General features: G+C 44.0%; 1 protein-coding gene across 7 annotated transcripts in view; it reads left to right on the top strand.

Annotated features, from left to right (window-relative positions):
* Nucleotides 1-19,459, top strand: part of KANK1 (KN motif and ankyrin repeat domains 1) — a 129,443-nt gene that overhangs the window by 9,966 nt on the left and 100,018 nt on the right. For 5 of the 7 annotated variants that reach the window (XM_040089478.2, XM_040089479.2, XM_058424031.1 and 2 more), the window contains one exon: nucleotides 13,322-13,426. The exons of the other annotated variants lie outside the window; for them this stretch is intronic. The gene's annotated coding sequence lies outside the window, so the exon portion shown is untranslated. The remainder of the gene's footprint in view (nucleotides 1-13,321; nucleotides 13,427-19,459) is intronic. 7 annotated transcript variants of the gene reach the window in all.

Raw genomic sequence — 19,459 nt, 5'->3', positions numbered from 1 at the left:
TTCCTGCCCGGTGAAAAAAACTTCCTTTTGTATCTAGCTGCATCTTCATGGAAGGGCAGGGGTTTGTGTCACCTGGTTTATGCCCCACTTGGAGGCTGCTCTGGGTGGTTCCAGGTCTCTCTGGTCTCCTGCAAAGGGAGCGAGATGGCAGATGGATGCAGCAGTCAGGAGACAAAGGTTTGGCTGTGCACGGGCTGAGGGAGAATGCTGGGGTCCTGGAGGAGACCCCACTGGAGTTTGTGACTATTGTGGAGGGAGGAAGCTTCATTGTCGTTTCAGTTAAAAGACTTTTCCTCCCCACCTCTTCCTCCAAGCAGCTTACTAATTTGCATCACAAAAGTGAGCCAGTGTCTCCTTACCGTGTTTCAGGAAAATCACAACTGTCTTCAACTCTGAGTGAAAACGAGACGATTTATGTGTTGCTCTATGCATACCGGTGCATTCAAGTACAACTCCTAATTGAACTGCCACTGCGGACATTGTTAATTGAACTGGACATTGTGGTAAAAGAATATTTCCTTTTACCACAATGTCCAGTTACAGCTAGTCTTTCATCAATGCTGAGGGAGTCTCGTTGCAAGGAGGAGGAGTGTCTGCCCTGTGATACTGGGGCCCTGTGGAAGAACCAGCTGGGTATGTAAGGTGCTTTCCTGCACATCCTGTCTTCAAAAACAGCGGGCTGTTTCCCATGTCTTACTACGGCTAAGCCAGAGATTCTTTGAGCAAATAAAAAATAGCAATAATGTATTTATACACAGCTAGGAGCACTAACAATCTTCTGTCAGCTGACAGCAATTTTGTGTCTATATTACAGCTTAGTCAAATCAGCTTTGTTGGAGTGTCTCATCACCTTGATTTCAGTGCAGAAGTTGTCAAGCCACAAGGCTGCCCTGACATTCCTGCATAAAGTTGCTGTAAATAGGTGTGTGGCCAGTGTATATCTGCCATAGGTCAGAAACAATAGTTACTCCATATGTGCTTTTCCTCTTTCCTTTCTGTTAATCTCTGGACCTTTGTCTAAAACCCAGAGTATTACAGAGACTGCAGGAGGGGCCAGAGTAAGGGATGGAGTCTGTATTCTGTATTGCCTCAAGATTCATGTCTGTGCTGTGTTGGAAAACAGTCCTGTTTAATGCTCTTGCTCCGAATGGAAAAGCCTTTTGTGGCTGGCTAAACTTTGGAAAAGCATTTAGGCCCAAGGGGGAACATTCTTCTTGCTTTGTCAAGTAAAATCTTCCCTTGGACCGATGCTTGAGTAGTTAGGTTGGGCTGTGTTTGGCCTGTCAAAATCCAGCTATTTCTTTGCCAAAACCGAGGTAAGCTCCAGATAGAACTTAACATGTGTTCTCTCTCAATGAATTACTCACATAAAAGCGCTTGCTAAACCATGTCTAGACTGCAAAGACCTGGATTTGACTGAATCTAATTAAAGCAGTGGTGGCTTTCAGGTACGGATTTAACTGCAGTATGTTATCCTGGATTTTGCTAGAAAGAGGCTGACCGTGGCTGAGGTGGTTTTGATTGAATACAGAGGTAGATTCAAGTCTGATGCCTGAAACGGTGCTTCTGCCCACCTGCTTAGCCTGCCACACAGAGAACATCACGTGTCCAGAGCAGGACAGCCGAGCAGCTCCTGGCGGTATGGGTTTCAGCACAGTCTTCTCAGAAAAATTGAAATCAACTTCCTGCTGGTTTTGGAGAATTAGGTGAATAATTCTGAGCGTTAACCAGAAGGCTTCTGACTGCACGGCAGAGATACGAAGAAGCCGAAAATATCCCTGCTAGAAGTGCTGGTTGTGATACTGAAGGTTAAACATGTTCAGCGCACGGCTCTAGCCTAGTCCGTGCTGGCCAGCCACCCTCACAACTAAGCCTGTGAGTTCCTTACCCATCTGTGCCCATTTCCTCATCTTAACTCAGGTTGATTACCAGCTGCTTATTGATTAAGAGGGATTAGGGGAGCCCTGGGTGTCTAACACAGCTGGTTTCTCCCATCTGAGTAAGTCACCGGGTGGAAGTTGTGGTGTTGCCCGTGGGTCCCTCCCTGGGAGATGTTCCGGGTAGGTTTTACTGGAGTACAAAAAAGCATAATGTAACTCCTGGCTTCTGGTAGTTTTACCTCGTGGCCTTGAACGTTTGCCCAGACATGTCTGTGAAGCATCTTGGCTGTTCTCATGCTTTTGCTATTCCTCTGTCCCAGCTCTCGGGACTCCTTTTATTTCCTGTAACTTTTCTTTCTAGCGCAGACTTTGTTCAGTGCCCATCAAGTTGTGCCTGCTCCTCCTCTTTCACCCTGTCCCTGAATGCTTGCTCTGTTCCATCCAAGTCTCTAAGACAATACAGAAAAGGGGGTGGGGGGGGGGGGGTCACCAAGAAGAAAATGGAAGGAATAAAAGGGAGAAGTGAAAGAGCTGTCTCTGACAGAATTCAGGCTCCTCTGTCTAATCTGACAACTATAACTTTTTCTTGAGAAACTGTCCTTTGCTTCACATTTTTAGCCTGTCATCACATTTCTGCTAGTTTTGAACTTTGTCTCATGGGGCTGTTGCAGGAGCAGGAGTAATGAGCCAGCAGTGCAATTCCTTTTCTTGTGCCTGGAAGTGGCAGCGGGGGAAGACACAGCTGTAACACAGCAGCCGTGGGTGACTGCCGTGACTTTTTAGGCCGTTGCCGTCTTACAAAATGTTCTGGTTTGGAAATGGAAAAAGGAAGATACACTGGACAATTCTCAGTACCAAGTGCAAGGCTCAGCATTGCAGCGAAAGTTTGTGTAGCTAATAAAAGGTGTACACACCGCTTCTTGGCAGTGCGCGGAGAGAACTTTTTCCGGCAAGGAATGTTGGCGTGACCTTGTCCTCTCCCTGAGTGTCTGAGAACTTGCATTTTGGTCGTCTTCTCAGCAGAATACAACCTGGGATAAACCACGGAGTGGCCAGGGGTCATGGCACAAATGTTGAAGTGCCTCTTTAGTGAGTACTCTTACTTGCAGCTGGGTAGTGGGGTCTGTGGATTAGCCCCTTCACTGCCCTCTCCTCTGGCCATGGGCTGTGCTTCCTGCAGGAATCCGGTTTTCTTAGCTGTGAACACTCTTCTAGGCTATTTTTTTTTTTTTTTTTTTAAACATAGCTCTTGATTTCCTTTCGTTGTTAACATGCTAATTAACAGCTGGTTGTTACAGGACTGCATACGTTCTGGGTCAGGAATAGCCCCAGTCAGTGTTGGGACTGTTCCTGTATGAGTTATGGTTTGCTACTGTGGAAGGAAGGCTGTTGTGCTGCATGATGGATTGGCGATTCATCTTGGATGGCCCAGTCAGGACTCAAGCTGGATGGTGCTGATGGATGAGGTGATAAGTGCTGATGTTGGAGTTACAAAGAGGTTCCTAGCTTCGTGGCTTCTTACCACCAAAGAAGGGAGAAGAATTTGTCTTGCTGTGCTGACGTGATGAGCTTCTCTCTGATCTAGGAAGTCTCCATTAGATCGATCCGTTTCTTTGACCCCCTCTTGAAAACTTCGTTTTACATCATTGTGGGTTGTTTGGGTATTTTGGTTTTTTTTTTTTTGGTTGGTTGGTGGGTTTTTTTTAGTTGGTTGGTTTTTTTGTTTGTTTGTGTGTTGTGTTTTTGTTGTTTGTTTGTAGTTGGGTTTTTTTTTTTTAGGGTTTGGTTTTTGTTTTTGTTTTTTCCATTATGAAGGAAAACCCTCTTTACTCTTGTCTCGCTATCTATTGGAAGCAACAGAAATTGCATCAGAGCCTGGATGGTTGTTATGGGGTTTTTTGCCTTTTTTTTTTTTTTTTTTTTTAAGATGAGTTTGTACTCACGAAGGCTCTGGCATTTATCAGCCCTTATTCACGATGGAAGTTGCAGGTCATTGAGATATTTTAACTCCTGACCTAATAGCATGTGAGTGTTTGCCGTTGCCCTGTTTGCTCAATTCCCTGTTCGGTCAGCAGCTGGGGATCTGCCGGGAGCTTGGCTGGCCCCGGCTGCAGGTCGCACACAGAGCTGGCTCGTTGCTGGCATTAGCCCGGTCCGCTGGCCAAAGGCTGCGAGGTGGAAATGCTGTCGGTGCTCTGAGCCCACGGGCAGGGCTGCGTGGCACAGTCTGTCAGGCTCATGGGGGCAGGAGGGTGATGTGAGTGCACAGCTCCCGCTGTGGGAGCCAAGCCGGCTGAGCCTGCCGTCCTCCTACCTGTTTTCCTTGTCCTTGCTGGAGTGTAATTGCACGCTTTCTTTGCAGGTCTTTCCTCAGTGCTCCTTTTAACCCAGATTTTTTTTTTTTCTTTTTTTTTTTTTTTTCCCCCTCTCAGCTTGCCAGTTACTTATAACTCCTAATTCCGGTTTAATGACTTTTTTGTGTCTGGGGATTGTAGTTTATTTGCATCACAACAGAGCCCTGTGAAAGGCTTGCGGTAATGTCAGCTCTGGGTCTGGTGTTAGGCGGTTCAAAAAGTGCCAGGCGTGAGTTTTATCAAGTTGGCCCCTTTGTGCTGCGAAGTTTGGAGGTGCTGATGTCGTTGGAAGTAGGCAGGTGGCAGGTCAAGCAACACATCTGAGAGCCGACTGCCGAGAAAACTTGTTTTAATGGGGAAAAAAAATAGAAGAGTAACAAGTCTGCCACGAGGAGAGATTTCAGGAGTTCAGTTTTATGACATCTCTAGTAAAAGTAAGTTGATAAACACCAAGATACCAAGAGCATCTCAAGGGTTAGTCAGTCTCTTTTTTTTTTTTATTTTGTGTATTACGGCCTATTGATTTAATGACATTGTAGAACCAATTTCTCAAAACCTGGTAATAAAACACGTCAGTTAAAATGGGGCTGAAGTTTGGACAAAATTATTTCGTTTTGTGGACTGTTTCTTTCAACACCTTGGATTAATAATGTTTGGGTTTTGCAGGGTTGTTATTTTGGTTTTTTTCAATTAAGAGTTTATCATACCAGAACTATGTAGCAAAATATGCTTCTAATCTTCATCCCCCCAAGCAGCGTTTCTTTTTAATTGCCAAATGTTCTATTTGGCAGTAGAAACACGGGAGAATATTAATAACTGAGAGTCTATGTGGTGAAGAATGTTGAAAGAAGTCTTCTAGCATCAGGACTTCTTCTTTTATGGCTACGAGTAACTATGAATGCTTCGTTTTAGTAGGAAAAAAGGAGAGGACTACTTCAGCTCTGCCTTCACTTTTCCCAGCTGCTGTCTCAGATCTTTGTTGAGCTCTTTTTTTTGTTTTCCTCTTACTCAGCTCAGGCCTAAAGGTTTCAAATGGGTCATTGCACTTGGAAATTTTTCAGTTTCTAAACAACCCTTGGAGAGCAAAGCATAAAAAACAAAACAAAGAGCTCCTCTAACATACAACACCCCCAGCTGCAGTACATCCAGTGAGTTTTGCAATACCTCAGTACTGCCAAAGTGCCCTGCAGTTGCTTGCTTTCCTTTTGGTGACTTTTGATGGATCCCTGTTCTGTGTGGCTTGCTTCAGATAGGTAGCAAGAGAAGGAATTGCCTTCCCAGAAGGAACTTTCATGCTGTGAATGCAAATAGACCATTTGCTCCCCTCCCACCACCTAAATCTTTCCTCCCAGGCTTTGTGGGATTTAGTGCCAAGCTCACAACACAAGTGTGACAGCTGGTTGGTGTCCAAAGTCCTTTTTGTTGTTTCAGCTTTAATCAGGAAATGATTTGTCAGAGGATCAAAGCGCTCTTGGGTGAATTAACTTTTTTTTTGCCAAACTGTGGGTTTGATGTATATGTAAATATTGTCTGATATTTATTGGGACGGAGTGGTCCTTGCACAGGAGTGATTTTTGGCTATAACCCGAATAAAACTGAGGCTGACAGTGCTGATTTTACAGCTATGGACTGTACTTTACTGCACGGACTGTAAGAGATCACATTTGGAAATTAGGTCAGGTGTGCCAATAAGTTGCATGCAGGTGGCAAAAGATCTCTTAGCTCTTCTCCTGATACAATTCTGAAACCAGCGAACAAGCTTCCAGTGCTGGCAGTGACTTCTCTCCTTGCCTCCTCCTCTGCCCCTTGTTTCTGACAGACGGAGGTGTCGTGACACTGTGGAGACGTGACTTCACCTGTGCACTGCTCTCAGGGCTTCTGGGAATTGCAGGGGTTACAGGTGCTCACCGTGCCATGCAAAAATGCAGTGAAGTAAACCCCCCCCCCTAGGCAGGGCTTGGCAGCGTTCACAGCTTGTGCTTTTGCAAATATTTTATTGGAAATGCCATGCTGTGGGAGCAGAGTGAGAGAAGGGGCGCGATCCTGTGCCTGGGATTCCTTTGTCCCCTGGAACACAGGCAGGGTGCTGTTCTTGGGACAGGTGTGTACGTGTCTGTGCAGGTGCCAGTGCTGGGGGGAGAAGCATGAGCTGCAGGCACAGGTGGAGGTGGTCTTCAGCTAGGCAATGTGCTCTGTGAGGAAATAAAGCTGACTAAGGTTGTGTTGATGCCTGAGGAGAAAGTGGGAGGGGGGAGGTCAGGGTGCGAGGCAGTGAGGCAGTTAACATCTTTTAAAAGAAATTTTTAGAAGCTGTTACAAGAAAGCTTCTTGGGAATGGGGGGTGGTGTTTCCTTTTTTTCCATGAGAGCACACAGGCTCTAGATGATTATTTAAGACAGTAGTCCCATTACAAAGGATGGACACATTCTCTTCAATATTTAGGAACAGCTTGGGTTTTTTTCCCTATAAAAATTGAATTTGGGTGAAACATATACCCAAAAACTGAAGTACATGTTTTTTTTTTTCCCCTGCTCTCTGATTTGAAGTACCGTATTTCTCAGTCACCTTGAAGTGATTCCCCACCCCATGTGTGCACACATACCCTCTCTGGGTGGGAAGGCCAGGCCCTGCTCTCCAGAAACAAATGGATGATGTGTTCCATGGTGGCTCAGCTACCAGGATCTCTCAGGTATCTGGAGATATCTGACGTGACGCCTCTCTCTTCCTGACTCCACATGGAAGGGAAGGAAGGCATGGAAATCTGGGGTGGCAAACCCTGTTCTGCTTTCCCCAAACCCTTTGGGGATTGAAAGGCTTGTGCTGCAGCACTGTGTAGCTTGAAGGAGGGTTTGTGCCCTGGAGAAGGGGAGAAGTAGCTTGGTGGTACAAGGTAAACTCTGGGCTATTGAGTTCGTGTTTGTCTGGTACACCTGAGGGTGAAATGGAAAGAAATGCTTGGTGTCAGGATGCCTGATGGATGTGAGAAGAGTTGGGCTGGAGCGCACAGAAAAGACATAAAATGAGATGTTAATCAGTAACAAGCTGAGTCATCTTGCAACAGCCTGCAAAGCCAAGTAGGGATGTACGGCAGCGGGAAAGGAAGGAATGTGCACAAGTGTGTTTATTCCAAGTAGAGAAGGACCCGCCCTCATTCTCACACTCAAAAAACGGGGCATTTTATTGCTTTTGAGAAGTAACAGAATGTGGTAGGAAATGTGTCACTATGCCTTTTGTTCTGTGTAATGTTCCTCAGATGGAATAGCCTCGGTGTGAAATAGCTGGTAATCAGCCGGCGGACAGCTGCTTATCCAGCCTGGGTTCTGGATCAGCGTTCTTTGATCCAGCCTGCTGCATCTTCAGGGTCTTTTAAATGACTTCTTCCTGATTTCTTGTCCAAAGAAGGGCTTCAAGCCAGTCAGCCTGTCAGACAGGAGATCGAGGAGAGGGACTCATTAACCTGGAATTATGTATCTTACGGTGAAGGTCCCTGCTTTAGAAGGAAAGAAAGCAAAACAAATAGTATTCCTATTGTTTGCCCAGCACAAAGTCTGGTTTGTTTCAAGCTGGTATCTGGTCCTTGACATTTTCATTTTCTTACTGTTGGCTCTGAATTGCTCACCTGTGACTGAGCTGCAGGTGTCTTCAGGTTCAAACAAAGTAGAACATTCTTGCTTCTCAGATTTCAATGAAATTTGTGTGCCGTAAGACCAGAAACTATAAATTTTAATTATTTTTTTTTTCCCCCACAGGGGAAAATAGGTTGCTGAAATTGCTGTGTAGGTAGGTAGAAAGAAAAGGATGGAGACAAAGGGATGAGAAATGTGAGAAAACACAGCTGGCTAGGCTGCACATCTCCAGTGCATTGAGCTCTGTGTATCTAGAGGGTGATAACACAACAAGGAAGATCGTTTCCATTGCCTGTGTTTGTCCAGTTGGCCTGTTGCCCGGTTGTACTCATGTAGTTGTGAAGATGTGGTCTTGGTGCTCCTGCTTCACTCTGGGTAAAGCAAAGATGAAGAGAAGTAGTGCTGGGAACTATTAATGTAACTGGAAAAGGGCAATGAGATTAGAGCTAGTATGGGTGTGGCACAAGTTTATGGCTTTATCTTCATCAATTAAAAAAAATAATTATTGAATTTAAATAACTCCATGGCTTTTGTCCTAGCTAAAATGAGGGACATCTCAGTCATAAATGGAATGAAAAGGAGAAACGTTTGTTGGATTATTGAGTCTTTGTTCAGGCAGCTGGATGTTTTGTTTACATTTTGAATGGTTGTGGTGTCCCTTTGCCACTCCAAAATGCTGCAGCTGAGTGCAGATGCTTCAGAGAGTACTTGATTTCTGGATGTATCCGCCTAATGACAGCCCAGAGTTCTGACTTTTGCCGTTGGAACTTCTGTTACCTGTATTGTGGCAGTACTGACAGGGCAGTCTTTGCAGAATGCCTGAGATCCATAGGTGAGAAGTGTGCTGAACTCCTGTGGAGCATTCTTCCATTGTTTCTTCCGTGTGACTCATCTCCCTTAATGCTACATCCAAGCATCTTTTTTTAGCCCTTGATCCTGATAACTGACACTTAAAACAACAGGGTTCTTACTTCGTTGGTTTCAAAGTGTGTTAACTACCCATGTCTTACACTGGCATGTCACTTGCGACTGCGTTCTGGTCCTGCCTTTACAGCAAGGCATCTCTGCCCTGTTGCAACTTGTTCAGAAATAGTTTATTTCAGGGAAACTTGTTCAGCTAAAAGAGATAGGAGATCTCTTCTCATTATGCATTTGAAAGCATCTATGCCTTTGGCATGCTGACCTCCCACCAAACTCACTCCGCAGGGTAGGTTGGTGCCCCTGCAAAATTAGTCAGGCAAGAGCCATGGTGCTTTACTTTCACTTTTTCTCGCTCCTGATAGAGAAAACCTTGAGATGATTGTGTCTTTCTAATGGCATTTTTCAAAACAAACGAAGCCCCTTCTTAAAATCCTATCAAGTGCTTATTCCCAGATAAGCAGGTACTTTGCCGCTAGGAGCTTTGCAGTGCCTGGGTGAGGGGGAATTAATTAGCAACCTTCTTGCTAGGTGGTGTCCTCTTTCACAGTTCTCAGATTGCAGAGGGTAAGAATGAGAAAAAGCCCTACCTGATTATCTCTTCGTATGGTTTGATGCCGGCCCACCCCGAGAAACTCTCCGTCTCTCCGTGCAGAACTTCACTGTTACGGCAAGAAGTCGCCTTTCCCTTGGCTTCATTTTGTTCACTAAACATTGCTTTAGAAAGCAAGTCTTTAACTGCTGTTTTGATAAGCGTGGATATTTGTTGAGAATAAAACACAGAAGTAAATATGTCAACCTTTTTCCGCAGTAAAAATGAAATTTCTGCAACTACCTTCAGAAAAACAACTTTTCACTTAGGGTTGTGGTAGAAGCTGTTTTGTGGCAGTGTATCTGCACGTCCCCCCTTTCCCTCGCTGAAACTTGTTGGTGCTATTGTTGCAGGAGTTGGTTTTTTTGGTTTTTGGGGGGGTTGGTGTGGGTTTGTTTGTTTGTTTTGTGGTGGTGGGTTTTGTTTTTTGTTTTTTGGGGGTTTTTTTGGTTTTTGTTTTTTTGGGGGGGTTTTGTTGGTTTTTTGTTTGTTTGTTTGTTTTTTGTTTTTGTTTATCGTACAGCTGTATTAGCACTGCAGCAGGATACAGGCTACTAGTCTTGACCCCTGGGTTTTCTGCGGAGGTCACAATGGAGGGGATGGAATTCCTGCCTTAATTACATCGCAGCAGAATATCCATGCTGGTTTTCCCAAAAGATTAACAGAATGATACTGCACTGCTTTGAAATGTGATCTCGGAGCATCTAGCTCTCGGGACAGCTTCTTTCATGTTTAACGCATGCATGGATTTTGTGTATTTTTAAATGGCTAATTACTGCTCCTTGGAGTAAAATGTGAATGGTAGTTTGTCACGCTGGTTGTTTGCTATTGCTTTTGTCTTTCTTATGAGAAGCCTTCAGTGCTCTCCTGTGGAGTAGCAGTGAAGAGAAAGATTTTGTTTCCCTGGTAATATTTTGAGGTAGCTAGACTGCACCTATTATGCAGTTGCTGTAATACATGGTAAGGTGCAGCTCTGCAGACTTGAAAAATAAATACACAAAAAAATAGCTCAGTGTTTAGGCTTGATAGACTGCGAAGATGCCTGCAGAATTGCAGTGAATCTGAAGGCACAGATGTTGCTTTTCTAGGAGTTTGGGGAAAGCATGCTAGAGAGAATTGTGTGCATTTCCCTCCTTATATATAGCTTGGCTTCCAGCGCAAGGGGATTCTTGGCTCCAGTACAACTACGCTGAAATATGGTATCAAAGTATCTGCTCTGTTATGAGCAACTGGTTTATCCAACTGGTTTATTGGTGCTGGGCCCTGTCACGGTCAACAGAGCAGGGATGTTTTGTAGGAGCCCCTGTTTCATTCACAGTCTGTGGTTTTCTCTGTGCCCTTGGTCTGGGTTGGTGCCAGAGTACCTCAGGATGATTTTTTCCTTAACTTCTGTATGCTAAGAGCACTTCCAAACCGGACTGCACCTCCAGGGAAAATATGAACATATCTGTTTTTACTGCCGTTTCCCCCCCAAAGCAATTTAGTCTACAATCATTCTGGAAATAGTCTCTCTTTTAATAATTATACAAGGCTCTTTCTTTCCTTCTTTTTCTCAGAACTTAAGTATGGAGAAGGAAGACTGGAACTCTTGTTTACGCACCTGAATTATCCCTCCTCCCTTTTACCCTAAATCCTCATGTGGGTACAGACAGGGCTATACATGACAACATTTTTTTGGAAGGAAGCCCACAATAATACTGGCTTATTTCTGTGACTGCTGATGAAAGTGTCATGAAGACACTCGCTGCAGGGCAGAGCAGGGAGGTGTTCGTGTTTCTAGTGCGTACTCCAGATGTTTATGCAATGTGTCTAAGCTTGCTGTGGAATACAAAATATTTGTGAGAGGCCCCCAGGTCTATCCATGGATAAGCTATTTGTCCAGATTTTCTGAACAAAGCAGGAGAGAGAGCTTAACTGACAAGCCCTAATTAGCTCTGTTCTCTAGCAACTCTTTCCCAGGAGAATGACTTGGGGAAGGTTGTTATCAAACTACTTTGAAATTGGAATCTTAAACTATAATGCTGACTTTTCCCTTTATTTGTGTTTGCTGGAATCGCAAATACTGAAACAGACTGGAGAAATTCCTGCCCTTAAACAAGTGGCAATTGAATGATTGCAACCAACATTTGATGCAAACTGAGATCTTTGTCCTGTTTCCTCTCTGTACCACAAGCCACTTTTGTTTGACTTAAAGCATTTTCATTGCATACCTCAGGCCTTTTGAATAGATATTTTAGGTAAGGCTTAAGATGGTTGCTCTGTCCTGTTTTAATTCTTTTCTGGTTATGTGGAGGAGGGAGAGAATCTTCAAAATAAAGCTGTCCACACTTTTGACAAACGTGTGAGAAAGTACACAGGTTTTACACTCTGCATAAACCATTGTCTACAAAAACGTATTTAAAACTTAACAAAAAATCTCCAGAAGGTTCTGGTTTTATGGTCAAAATAACATGGACCAATTTTCATATCTCGAGATTTCAAGTGCATGTGGAAAATACTGCCCTGAAGCTTTACTTTCCATGAGATTACTGTTGCAACTTGTATTCCCTGACATACATGGTTATCCTGTATAAAGGGAACACACATTGTTGATACTACAAAATCTGACTTAAAATATCGACAGGTACTTCACTGTGTGCATTGCCACGTTTTCCAAAGTTTTGGAAGTATATAATGATGAACTAGAGATGCAGGGAGCTGGACTGCTTGAAAAACAGAACAGAAGGATGATTCTGGAACTGTTCATGTATCTTTGCTGGAACAGTGTTCCAGATGTCCCTAAAACCTGGGGAATTAGCTGGAATGAATACCTTGTATTCCACATACATCTGTGCCAAGCACCAAGAGTGAAGTGGGCTGAATCAAGAACTCTGGAAATTCCATTGTAGCAAGGGGCTAAGTCAAGTCAGTTGCCCAGAGCAGCAACGTGTAGATGTTGGTATAAAAATAAGTTCAGGGGCAATTGGGTTCAGAACAGCTATAGATATTTCTGCATCTCATTTGGTCACGAGTGCAGCTAGGTCATGATTTTGAGGAATATGAGACCTTAGCTAGAGAAGGCTGTTAGTTGACGCAGTTCTTCAGTCATGAACAGCATTTTCTCCCCCTTAGAAAAAAAGAATTTGTGATGTTAGTCTTAAAAAGTACTGAAAGCCTTAAAAGTACTGAAATTGTACAATTCACAGCTCCAGCTGTGGATATTGGCTTGCAGTAATTAATTTTTCTTGTGGTTCTGCCACCCAAAACCTGAAAGGTGAATGCTGCTTTATCCTTGAAGGGAAGACAAGGCTGTTTGCAGGGGACACCTGGTATGCTTGGTGTGAAGGGGGAACTGCTGTAAGCACAGGCAGCTGTGGTGTGAGCTGTGGATGCCTCTGGAGTCAGGAACAAACATGGTCTCTTTTCTGCTTCATCTGTTTACCTTCTAGTGGGTTCTTATCCCACCCAGCCCTATGGATGGTCTGATTCTGCCAAGGGTCCTGGGGTTTGCTGAGGAGCAGGCAAACACCACACGGGTGTGTGAGGCATCACGCTGCAGGAATGGTTGGATGATGAACGATGGGAAGTGGCTGGTGCTACAGCAGGCATCCTCGGAAGTGCCACATGAATGGATGCAATGGGTTTGTGGGGTTGAAGGGCAACGAAATTACAGCATTGTCAGTGGTGGGGCAGAAAGCTCAAAATTCATGGTTTAACCCACTGAAGTCTTGGCTTTGAGCTGGCAGCGCTGACATTTTATCTTGCTAACATATGCACGGTTAAGTCCAGAGAAAATTTCTCTCAAAGAAATTTTGTTCTCCTGATAACTCATGAAAAAAATCTTTGTAATTGATGGTTGGGATATGATCTAAGCCTGGAGTGTCAGTGTGACTTTTCCATTCATATTGGTTTACGGGTGAAAGAATGTGTGGCGAATACCCAGAGTAATTATGCATGTTTCTAATGTTTCAGCTTGAATAATACCGCCCACCTTCCCAGAGAGGTCAAGTTACTGTTTCAGGCATTGCAGTTAAATAATGCACCGTGTGCCAGAGAGAAACGGTGGACTAACAGCCTGTAAGTCTTTAATACTGGGTTGTTTTTTTTTTTTTTTGGTGTGTGTGTGTTTGGGGTTTTTTTGTTTTGTGGTTTTTTTTTGTTTTGTTTTGTTTTGTTTTGTTTTTTGTTTTGTTTAGTTTTTTCCTTTCCTCTTAAAAAAAATAGTGAAATCAGATCAGGTTTGTGTTACTGTGTAGGTTTTGGATTTACAATCTAATGGGCTATTTAAAATATATCTAAATAGGAGGCTACCTGTGGCTTGAAGTGGTGATTTGTTTTTGAATAGCAGTACTTAAATGTCGAAGGAGTATTAAAGCGTGTATGCCTGGTCGGTTTCTCTTTGTGGTGCACAAACTATTTGCGAACTGCTGCAACACCCCGGACAGTCCCACAGAAGTCAAATTCTGCTCGGCAGAAGCGGTGGTGGGACGACAATTAAACTGGCGATTTTTCATCCGTGGTGACCTGGAGGCTGAGATGATAAAGCAGTGTTGCAAAGCTTGTGCTGGTACTTTTTCATCTGCATTTCCACTCTGTGCTCTCCCTCCCCTGCCTTTTGCTGGCTGCCCTCGCAAATGAGAGCCTACAACTTTTCAGGCGGAATTGGTTGAGGTTGACATTGCTTAGTGACCTTCATGTTTTATGCACTGTGTGGGTAGATGGACCTTTATGTGTTGGTGACATTCTTTAGCAGTTCAAGAGGAACATACAGTGGCAATCATGCTGTGCCACACGTGTGTTTTCCCCAATCTACTTTGAAAGATTGTTAAACTACAGCCTTAAAATCTGTGAGCTGGAGCATGAAAATCTAGTGTTTAAGGTTTTGGCGAGGGGCAGTGGTGTTCTGTATGTGGAGTGAGTGTGTATTAATATTGTAAGGAGAGCCTCGCTGCTTATTTTTTGGCAGAAAGGACAGGAATATGGGTGGATAAGAGGCTGGACATGACCCAGCCATGGGCACTCCCAGCCCAGAGAGCCAGACGTGTCCTGGGCTGCATCCAGAGCAGTGTGGGCAGCAGGGCCAGGGAGGGGATTCTGCCCCTCTGCTCTGCTCTGCTCAGACCCCACCTGCAGAGCTGCATCAGCTCTGGGCTCCCAGCACAGGGAGGACATGGAACTGTTGGAGAGGATCCAGAGAAGAGAAACCAAGTTGGTTAGAGGGAAGGAGCACCTGTCCCATGAGGAAAAGCTGAAAGAATTGGGATTGTTCAATCTATAAAAGAAAAGCTTCAAGGTGACTTAATTGCTGCCTTTCAGTATCTGAAGGGAGCCTACAAGGAAGATGGAGGGGGACTTTTTACAAGTGTAGTGACAGGACAAGGGGGAATGGATTAAAACTGAAAGATGGTAGATTTAGATTAAATATTAGGGGAAAAAAATCTTGACTGTGAGGGTGGTGAGACACTGAAACAGAGTGCCCAGGCAAGTTCTGTGTGCCCCATCCCTGGAAATGTTCAGGGCCAGCCTGGATGGAGCTTGGAGCAAGCTGGTCTAATGAAAGGCGTCCCTGCCCATGCCAGGAGGGTTGGAGCTAGATATCTTTAATGTCCCTTCCAAGCCAAACCGTTTTATGGTTCCAGAAATATTGTCATTTGTCTGTGCTGCCTTTGGTAGAGTTCCTGATCAATGTTCATTGCTGTGTATGCAAGCCATGGGTAAGTTTCAGAGGAGAACAACATCCTGACCAGCACTGCCAGTGCCCTGCTTGTCCTCCCCTTGTCTTCCTTATGCTAGGACAAACTGCTTTGTTTCTTAGGGACACTGACAAATGTCTTACCATGATTGGGTTTGAAATTTAATTGGGGAAAGCTGTTCTGTTGAGAGCTGGTGGTGGGACTCTGGGGTATAATCTGTCCTTTTCCTTGGAGGCCATTTAATTTGGAGGTTATTTAATTTTCCCGGTGATTGAATCCTTGGAAATGCTCATCTGAAATGTGTGGTGTACTGTTTTGTCTAGAACACGGTGCCCTTGAAGGCACAGGAACATTCAGTAGTTATTCTGGATTAGTTTGCTTTGCAGGAGGTAAATTCAGAATGGGCACATTTTTAGCTCTTCTTCAAGTACTTGATTCAGAGCATCTGATGAGACAGCTGTCATATCTGCTTTTTTTTCTTGTTGCTCAAGGGAAACAGAATTGCCGTGACAATGACCCTCAGCAATATGCAACTTTTAAGATCCCTTCTTGTTCATAAATTCATTGTGTTTTCAGAGCTTTAGGCTGAAAATATGATGGAGATTTTTCTCTCATCTTGGTTCAATGACATAACTTCCACAGAGCTATGACCAGGAGTGTGTGGAGAGTGTTGAGGATCATTCCCAAACAGTGCTGGATTTTGAACGCTGTTCTACCACAGCCCTTCCAAAATTCCCATCCTTTAGGAATATAAACTTCAGAATGTCACTAGGGAGATGGTGCTAGGATCCACTTGAAAATCCCTAAAGACAGGTAGGTAATGTTCATATTACAAAAGCTTGGGAAAGCCCAAGCTGCAAAGAAGTGACCTGGTCCAGGGTTTGACTTGGTGCCAGAGGAAGATGTGACCTCTGTTGTTGATTTTCATTCTGACTCTGTCTCAGGATGTTGTCTGTCCCTAAGTCAGGGGTTCTTCAGCCTTCAGACCTGGATATGGAGATGGATATGTGAGGGACAGGAATTCCCTAAGATGCAGGTTCTTGGCGTGCTTCTACAGCAGACCAGCCTGCCTGTTGTTAGCTGTAGCTGTGTTACACCCATGAAGGTGTGTAGTGATGACTGACATCTGGGGAATGTTTTCATATTCTGTGAGGATGGGGAAGAAGCACAAAGAGGAATCTTGCCAGATACTTGCTTTTGTCACTTGAAATCTAGCAACTAAACAGTTTTGGGAATCATAAAGGTTATTATTAGTACCTACCAATTCTGTATCTTTAACTGAATTTTAAAGGTTAAGATATTTAGTGAAATATCTTCTGCCTTTTAAAAGCTTCCAGGCCCCTTTCTCTCCTTTCCTCTGCTTGTCCAGCTGAGATGAGACCAGAGGGGTAAGCAAGTGGCCTTCCTCAGGAGCATCATGTGCCTCACCAACAGGTGAGAGGCTGTCCCGCCTGGGAACAAAGCAAGTAAGATAATGTTTAATGATCCCTTTGAGTTTCATTCCCTGCTTTGCAGTTCCTTTTCACTGCAAGACAAAAGAAATACTTTCATGCCCTTACCTAATCTCTGCTTGCCTTAAGGAAGGAAGCACAGATTCATCATGTCTGTTGTTGCTTATCAGCAGTATTTTATGATATGGTGGTGTAAACAAGCAACGGATATAACTGGGTAAGAGATGAAGTACAGGATGTAATGGTGTATGGAGCAAAGTTAAAAGGAGAAAATAGGTAGCTGAGGGTCTTTCCAGATTTCTTTATTTCTTAAACCACTTCTTTAGGTAACTTCACACCAGTGCTTCTGTTGTGCTTCTATTATGACACCCTCTTCCTCCATTCCTTACCTGACATCAAGTATCCAATCTCAACTGGCTTTGTAAAGCACATCCTGCTTTGGAGCTATAGAAAATACATTACGTTTTTAAATCTGGGCTAAGATTTGGCAGCTTAGTTTTACAGTAAGAGAACAGAGAATTATGTCTGCCTGCACATGGGCATGTGTGGGGAAAAAAAGAAATCCTCACAAACAAAACTTGGGTGTGTTAATGACTTTATCTCCTCAGTCACTGGGTGTGAATCCCTATATAGGTGAAGTCCAAGAGTTTCCCTGCAGATGGGAGGGAAAAAAGCGTTCTGGGTGAATTCTAGCACTGTCAGTGAGGTTTCATCTCTGGCAGCAGCCTTGGTTGTTGGAGTGGATGTTAATTCTGTTTCTTTTCAGAACTTTGTGCATTTCTGGTTAAGACTCAGATGTCTGTTGTTTGTCCTACCAAGCAAAGGTCTCCTCTCACAAAGCCCAGAGTGAGCTCCACAGTTTCTGTAGGGAAAGTTCTGGAGCAGGGAGTGGAACAAGTATCTGACCTCTGAGTGTCCACTGAGTGCTGAGTTAACTTCACCTAACGTGACAGCTAAAGCTATTAACATTCAGCACACGTTTGTATGGCTTGCTGGGTTTTGTCACCATCTTGACTAGTTTTTGTTGTTTGGAGACTGAAGTGTTCACCTATATTGTCATACTGTGTACAACTCATAGTCACCCTGTGGGTAAAAAACAAATATTTTGAAGGAGAGAGCCTTTTATTAGCCAGTGTTAAACTCGGATATACACCATATGTTTTGACAACATTTGTGAATATTTTTTAAATGGATTGGGTAGAAAATGTGTCTTGTATGACACCTTTCTATTTTTCATGAGCTGAAGTATTTCTAAGTGTGAAAATAAGTGCAAAAACTGCTACTTAAACGCCTACTTATCAAACGCAAGTTAATTCCTCCTAAGTGAATTATTATGTTTTTTACAGTGTTTTATTCATCTGTGCTGCATCTGGCAGACTTATTTGAGTATTTGTCCTCCTTGCTGAGACCATGAAAATCTCAAGGACTCTTGATACTGTTTAATCGATGTGATTTCTCCCTGTCTCAAGGCAATGCACTCTGTTAGACAGTTGTCCCTGTGCTTTTGCTACAAGAAACAGCCTACGTGCTGAAACCAGCCACCAGCTTCTGAGCGCTGTGGTACAAGCCCAAGGTGAAGCTGCCCTTGCTTGTGCTCTGACCTCTGTGCAGAGCTGACAGACACGTGAGAAGCCAGCCTTGCCCGCCAGCTTCCAGCTGAGCTAGTGTATCCCATTTACCTGCAACGTGAGCCATCTCACTAAAGTAAGTCCGGAATTCGAGGGACTGTGTTTTGCAGAAGGCCTGTGTCCATGGAGAGAGGCTCATTTTAAAATATGTATTTGTAGGGAGGAGGAAGAGGGAACTAGATAGGGGCTCTTCAGAGTCTGAAATTGTTCTGTATGGCAGTAAAACACTTCCCTGACTTTGGTTGGTTTGTGCCACAGGGAATGACCTTTCTGTGTCTTTTCATTCCTTATTGTGGATCGGTAAGAGGCTGTATTCTGCTGCGGGTTGTATTGTGCATCGGGTGTTCCCCTGCCCTGTGGCTCTCTGGTTGTTCAAAAACCAGTTCCCATTGAGGCAGCTGCTTTAAGCTGCTCCTGAGTACCTTGTTCCTTATTGAATGCATTTTAAAAAGTCAAAAGAAGATCAAAGTCCATTCGCAGTACGTGAAGAGCATGTCTCGGTACCAAGAGGTGGCATCAGGTACAGTAGATAAAGTGTTTCTGGCTTTAGTCCAGGACTTGTTTTATCTGCAGAAAGTTGAAAGCCAAGTCGCTTTGGCAACAATTTGACTTCTACCCTTCTAACAACCACACTGCTGCTTGGAGCTTACTAAGTGTAGAACATTTACCTTAGTGCTAGAGGGTTTCTCCTTGGTCTGTTGTAATGTGTCTGTTAAAATGTGGTGCGGATTGCCGCAGCTGATTGTCAGACAATCACCATCCTCATTACACATAGCTCCACTGAGATGCTGACCTGAACCTTCTGGAGCCCAGGAGACTGGGTCAGTGGGTATTCCCTCTCATATTCCTCCTCCTAGCAGCTGAGGATGCTCGGTAATTTCCTGTCGATTATTTTACTGCTTGTCAAGAACTGGTGCAGGGCACAGCTCAGTATTGTGTGCTGAATGAAGATTGTAGATTTCAATAAAACACACAGCTTCTGAGAAGAAACACACCTCTCTGGAGGGCTCATGTTTGGTGTAAGGCTCTTTCATGGAAAGAGGTGGGAGGGGGATATCCGAACAGCAATACATCAATATTGGGAGATTCCCGAGCCGGAGCAGTCATGTTACTGTGGTGCCCTGCCCAGATTAATTAGTTTCTCTGAAGCGGTAATTAGCTTTGTGCCACCCAGACACAGCCTTAGTTATTTCCTTTCATTATGAGAACTTATGTCCGTGAAATGTACCAAGGCTTAACAGTGCTTTTGACTACTTAAAGGCTTTCTGACCCCAAATGTAGAACATGTTCACCAGGAAATAGTGCCTTCACCACAGAAAATGTTGCATTCAAGTTTAT

Source organism: Hirundo rustica, chromosome Z (genome assembly GCF_015227805.2).
Source record: "Hirundo rustica isolate bHirRus1 chromosome Z, bHirRus1.pri.v3, whole genome shotgun sequence".
NCBI lineage: Eukaryota > Metazoa > Chordata > Aves > Passeriformes > Hirundinidae > Hirundo > Hirundo rustica.
Note: the sequence above shows the minus strand (reverse complement) of the source record. Positions and strands in the feature narration are given on the sequence as shown.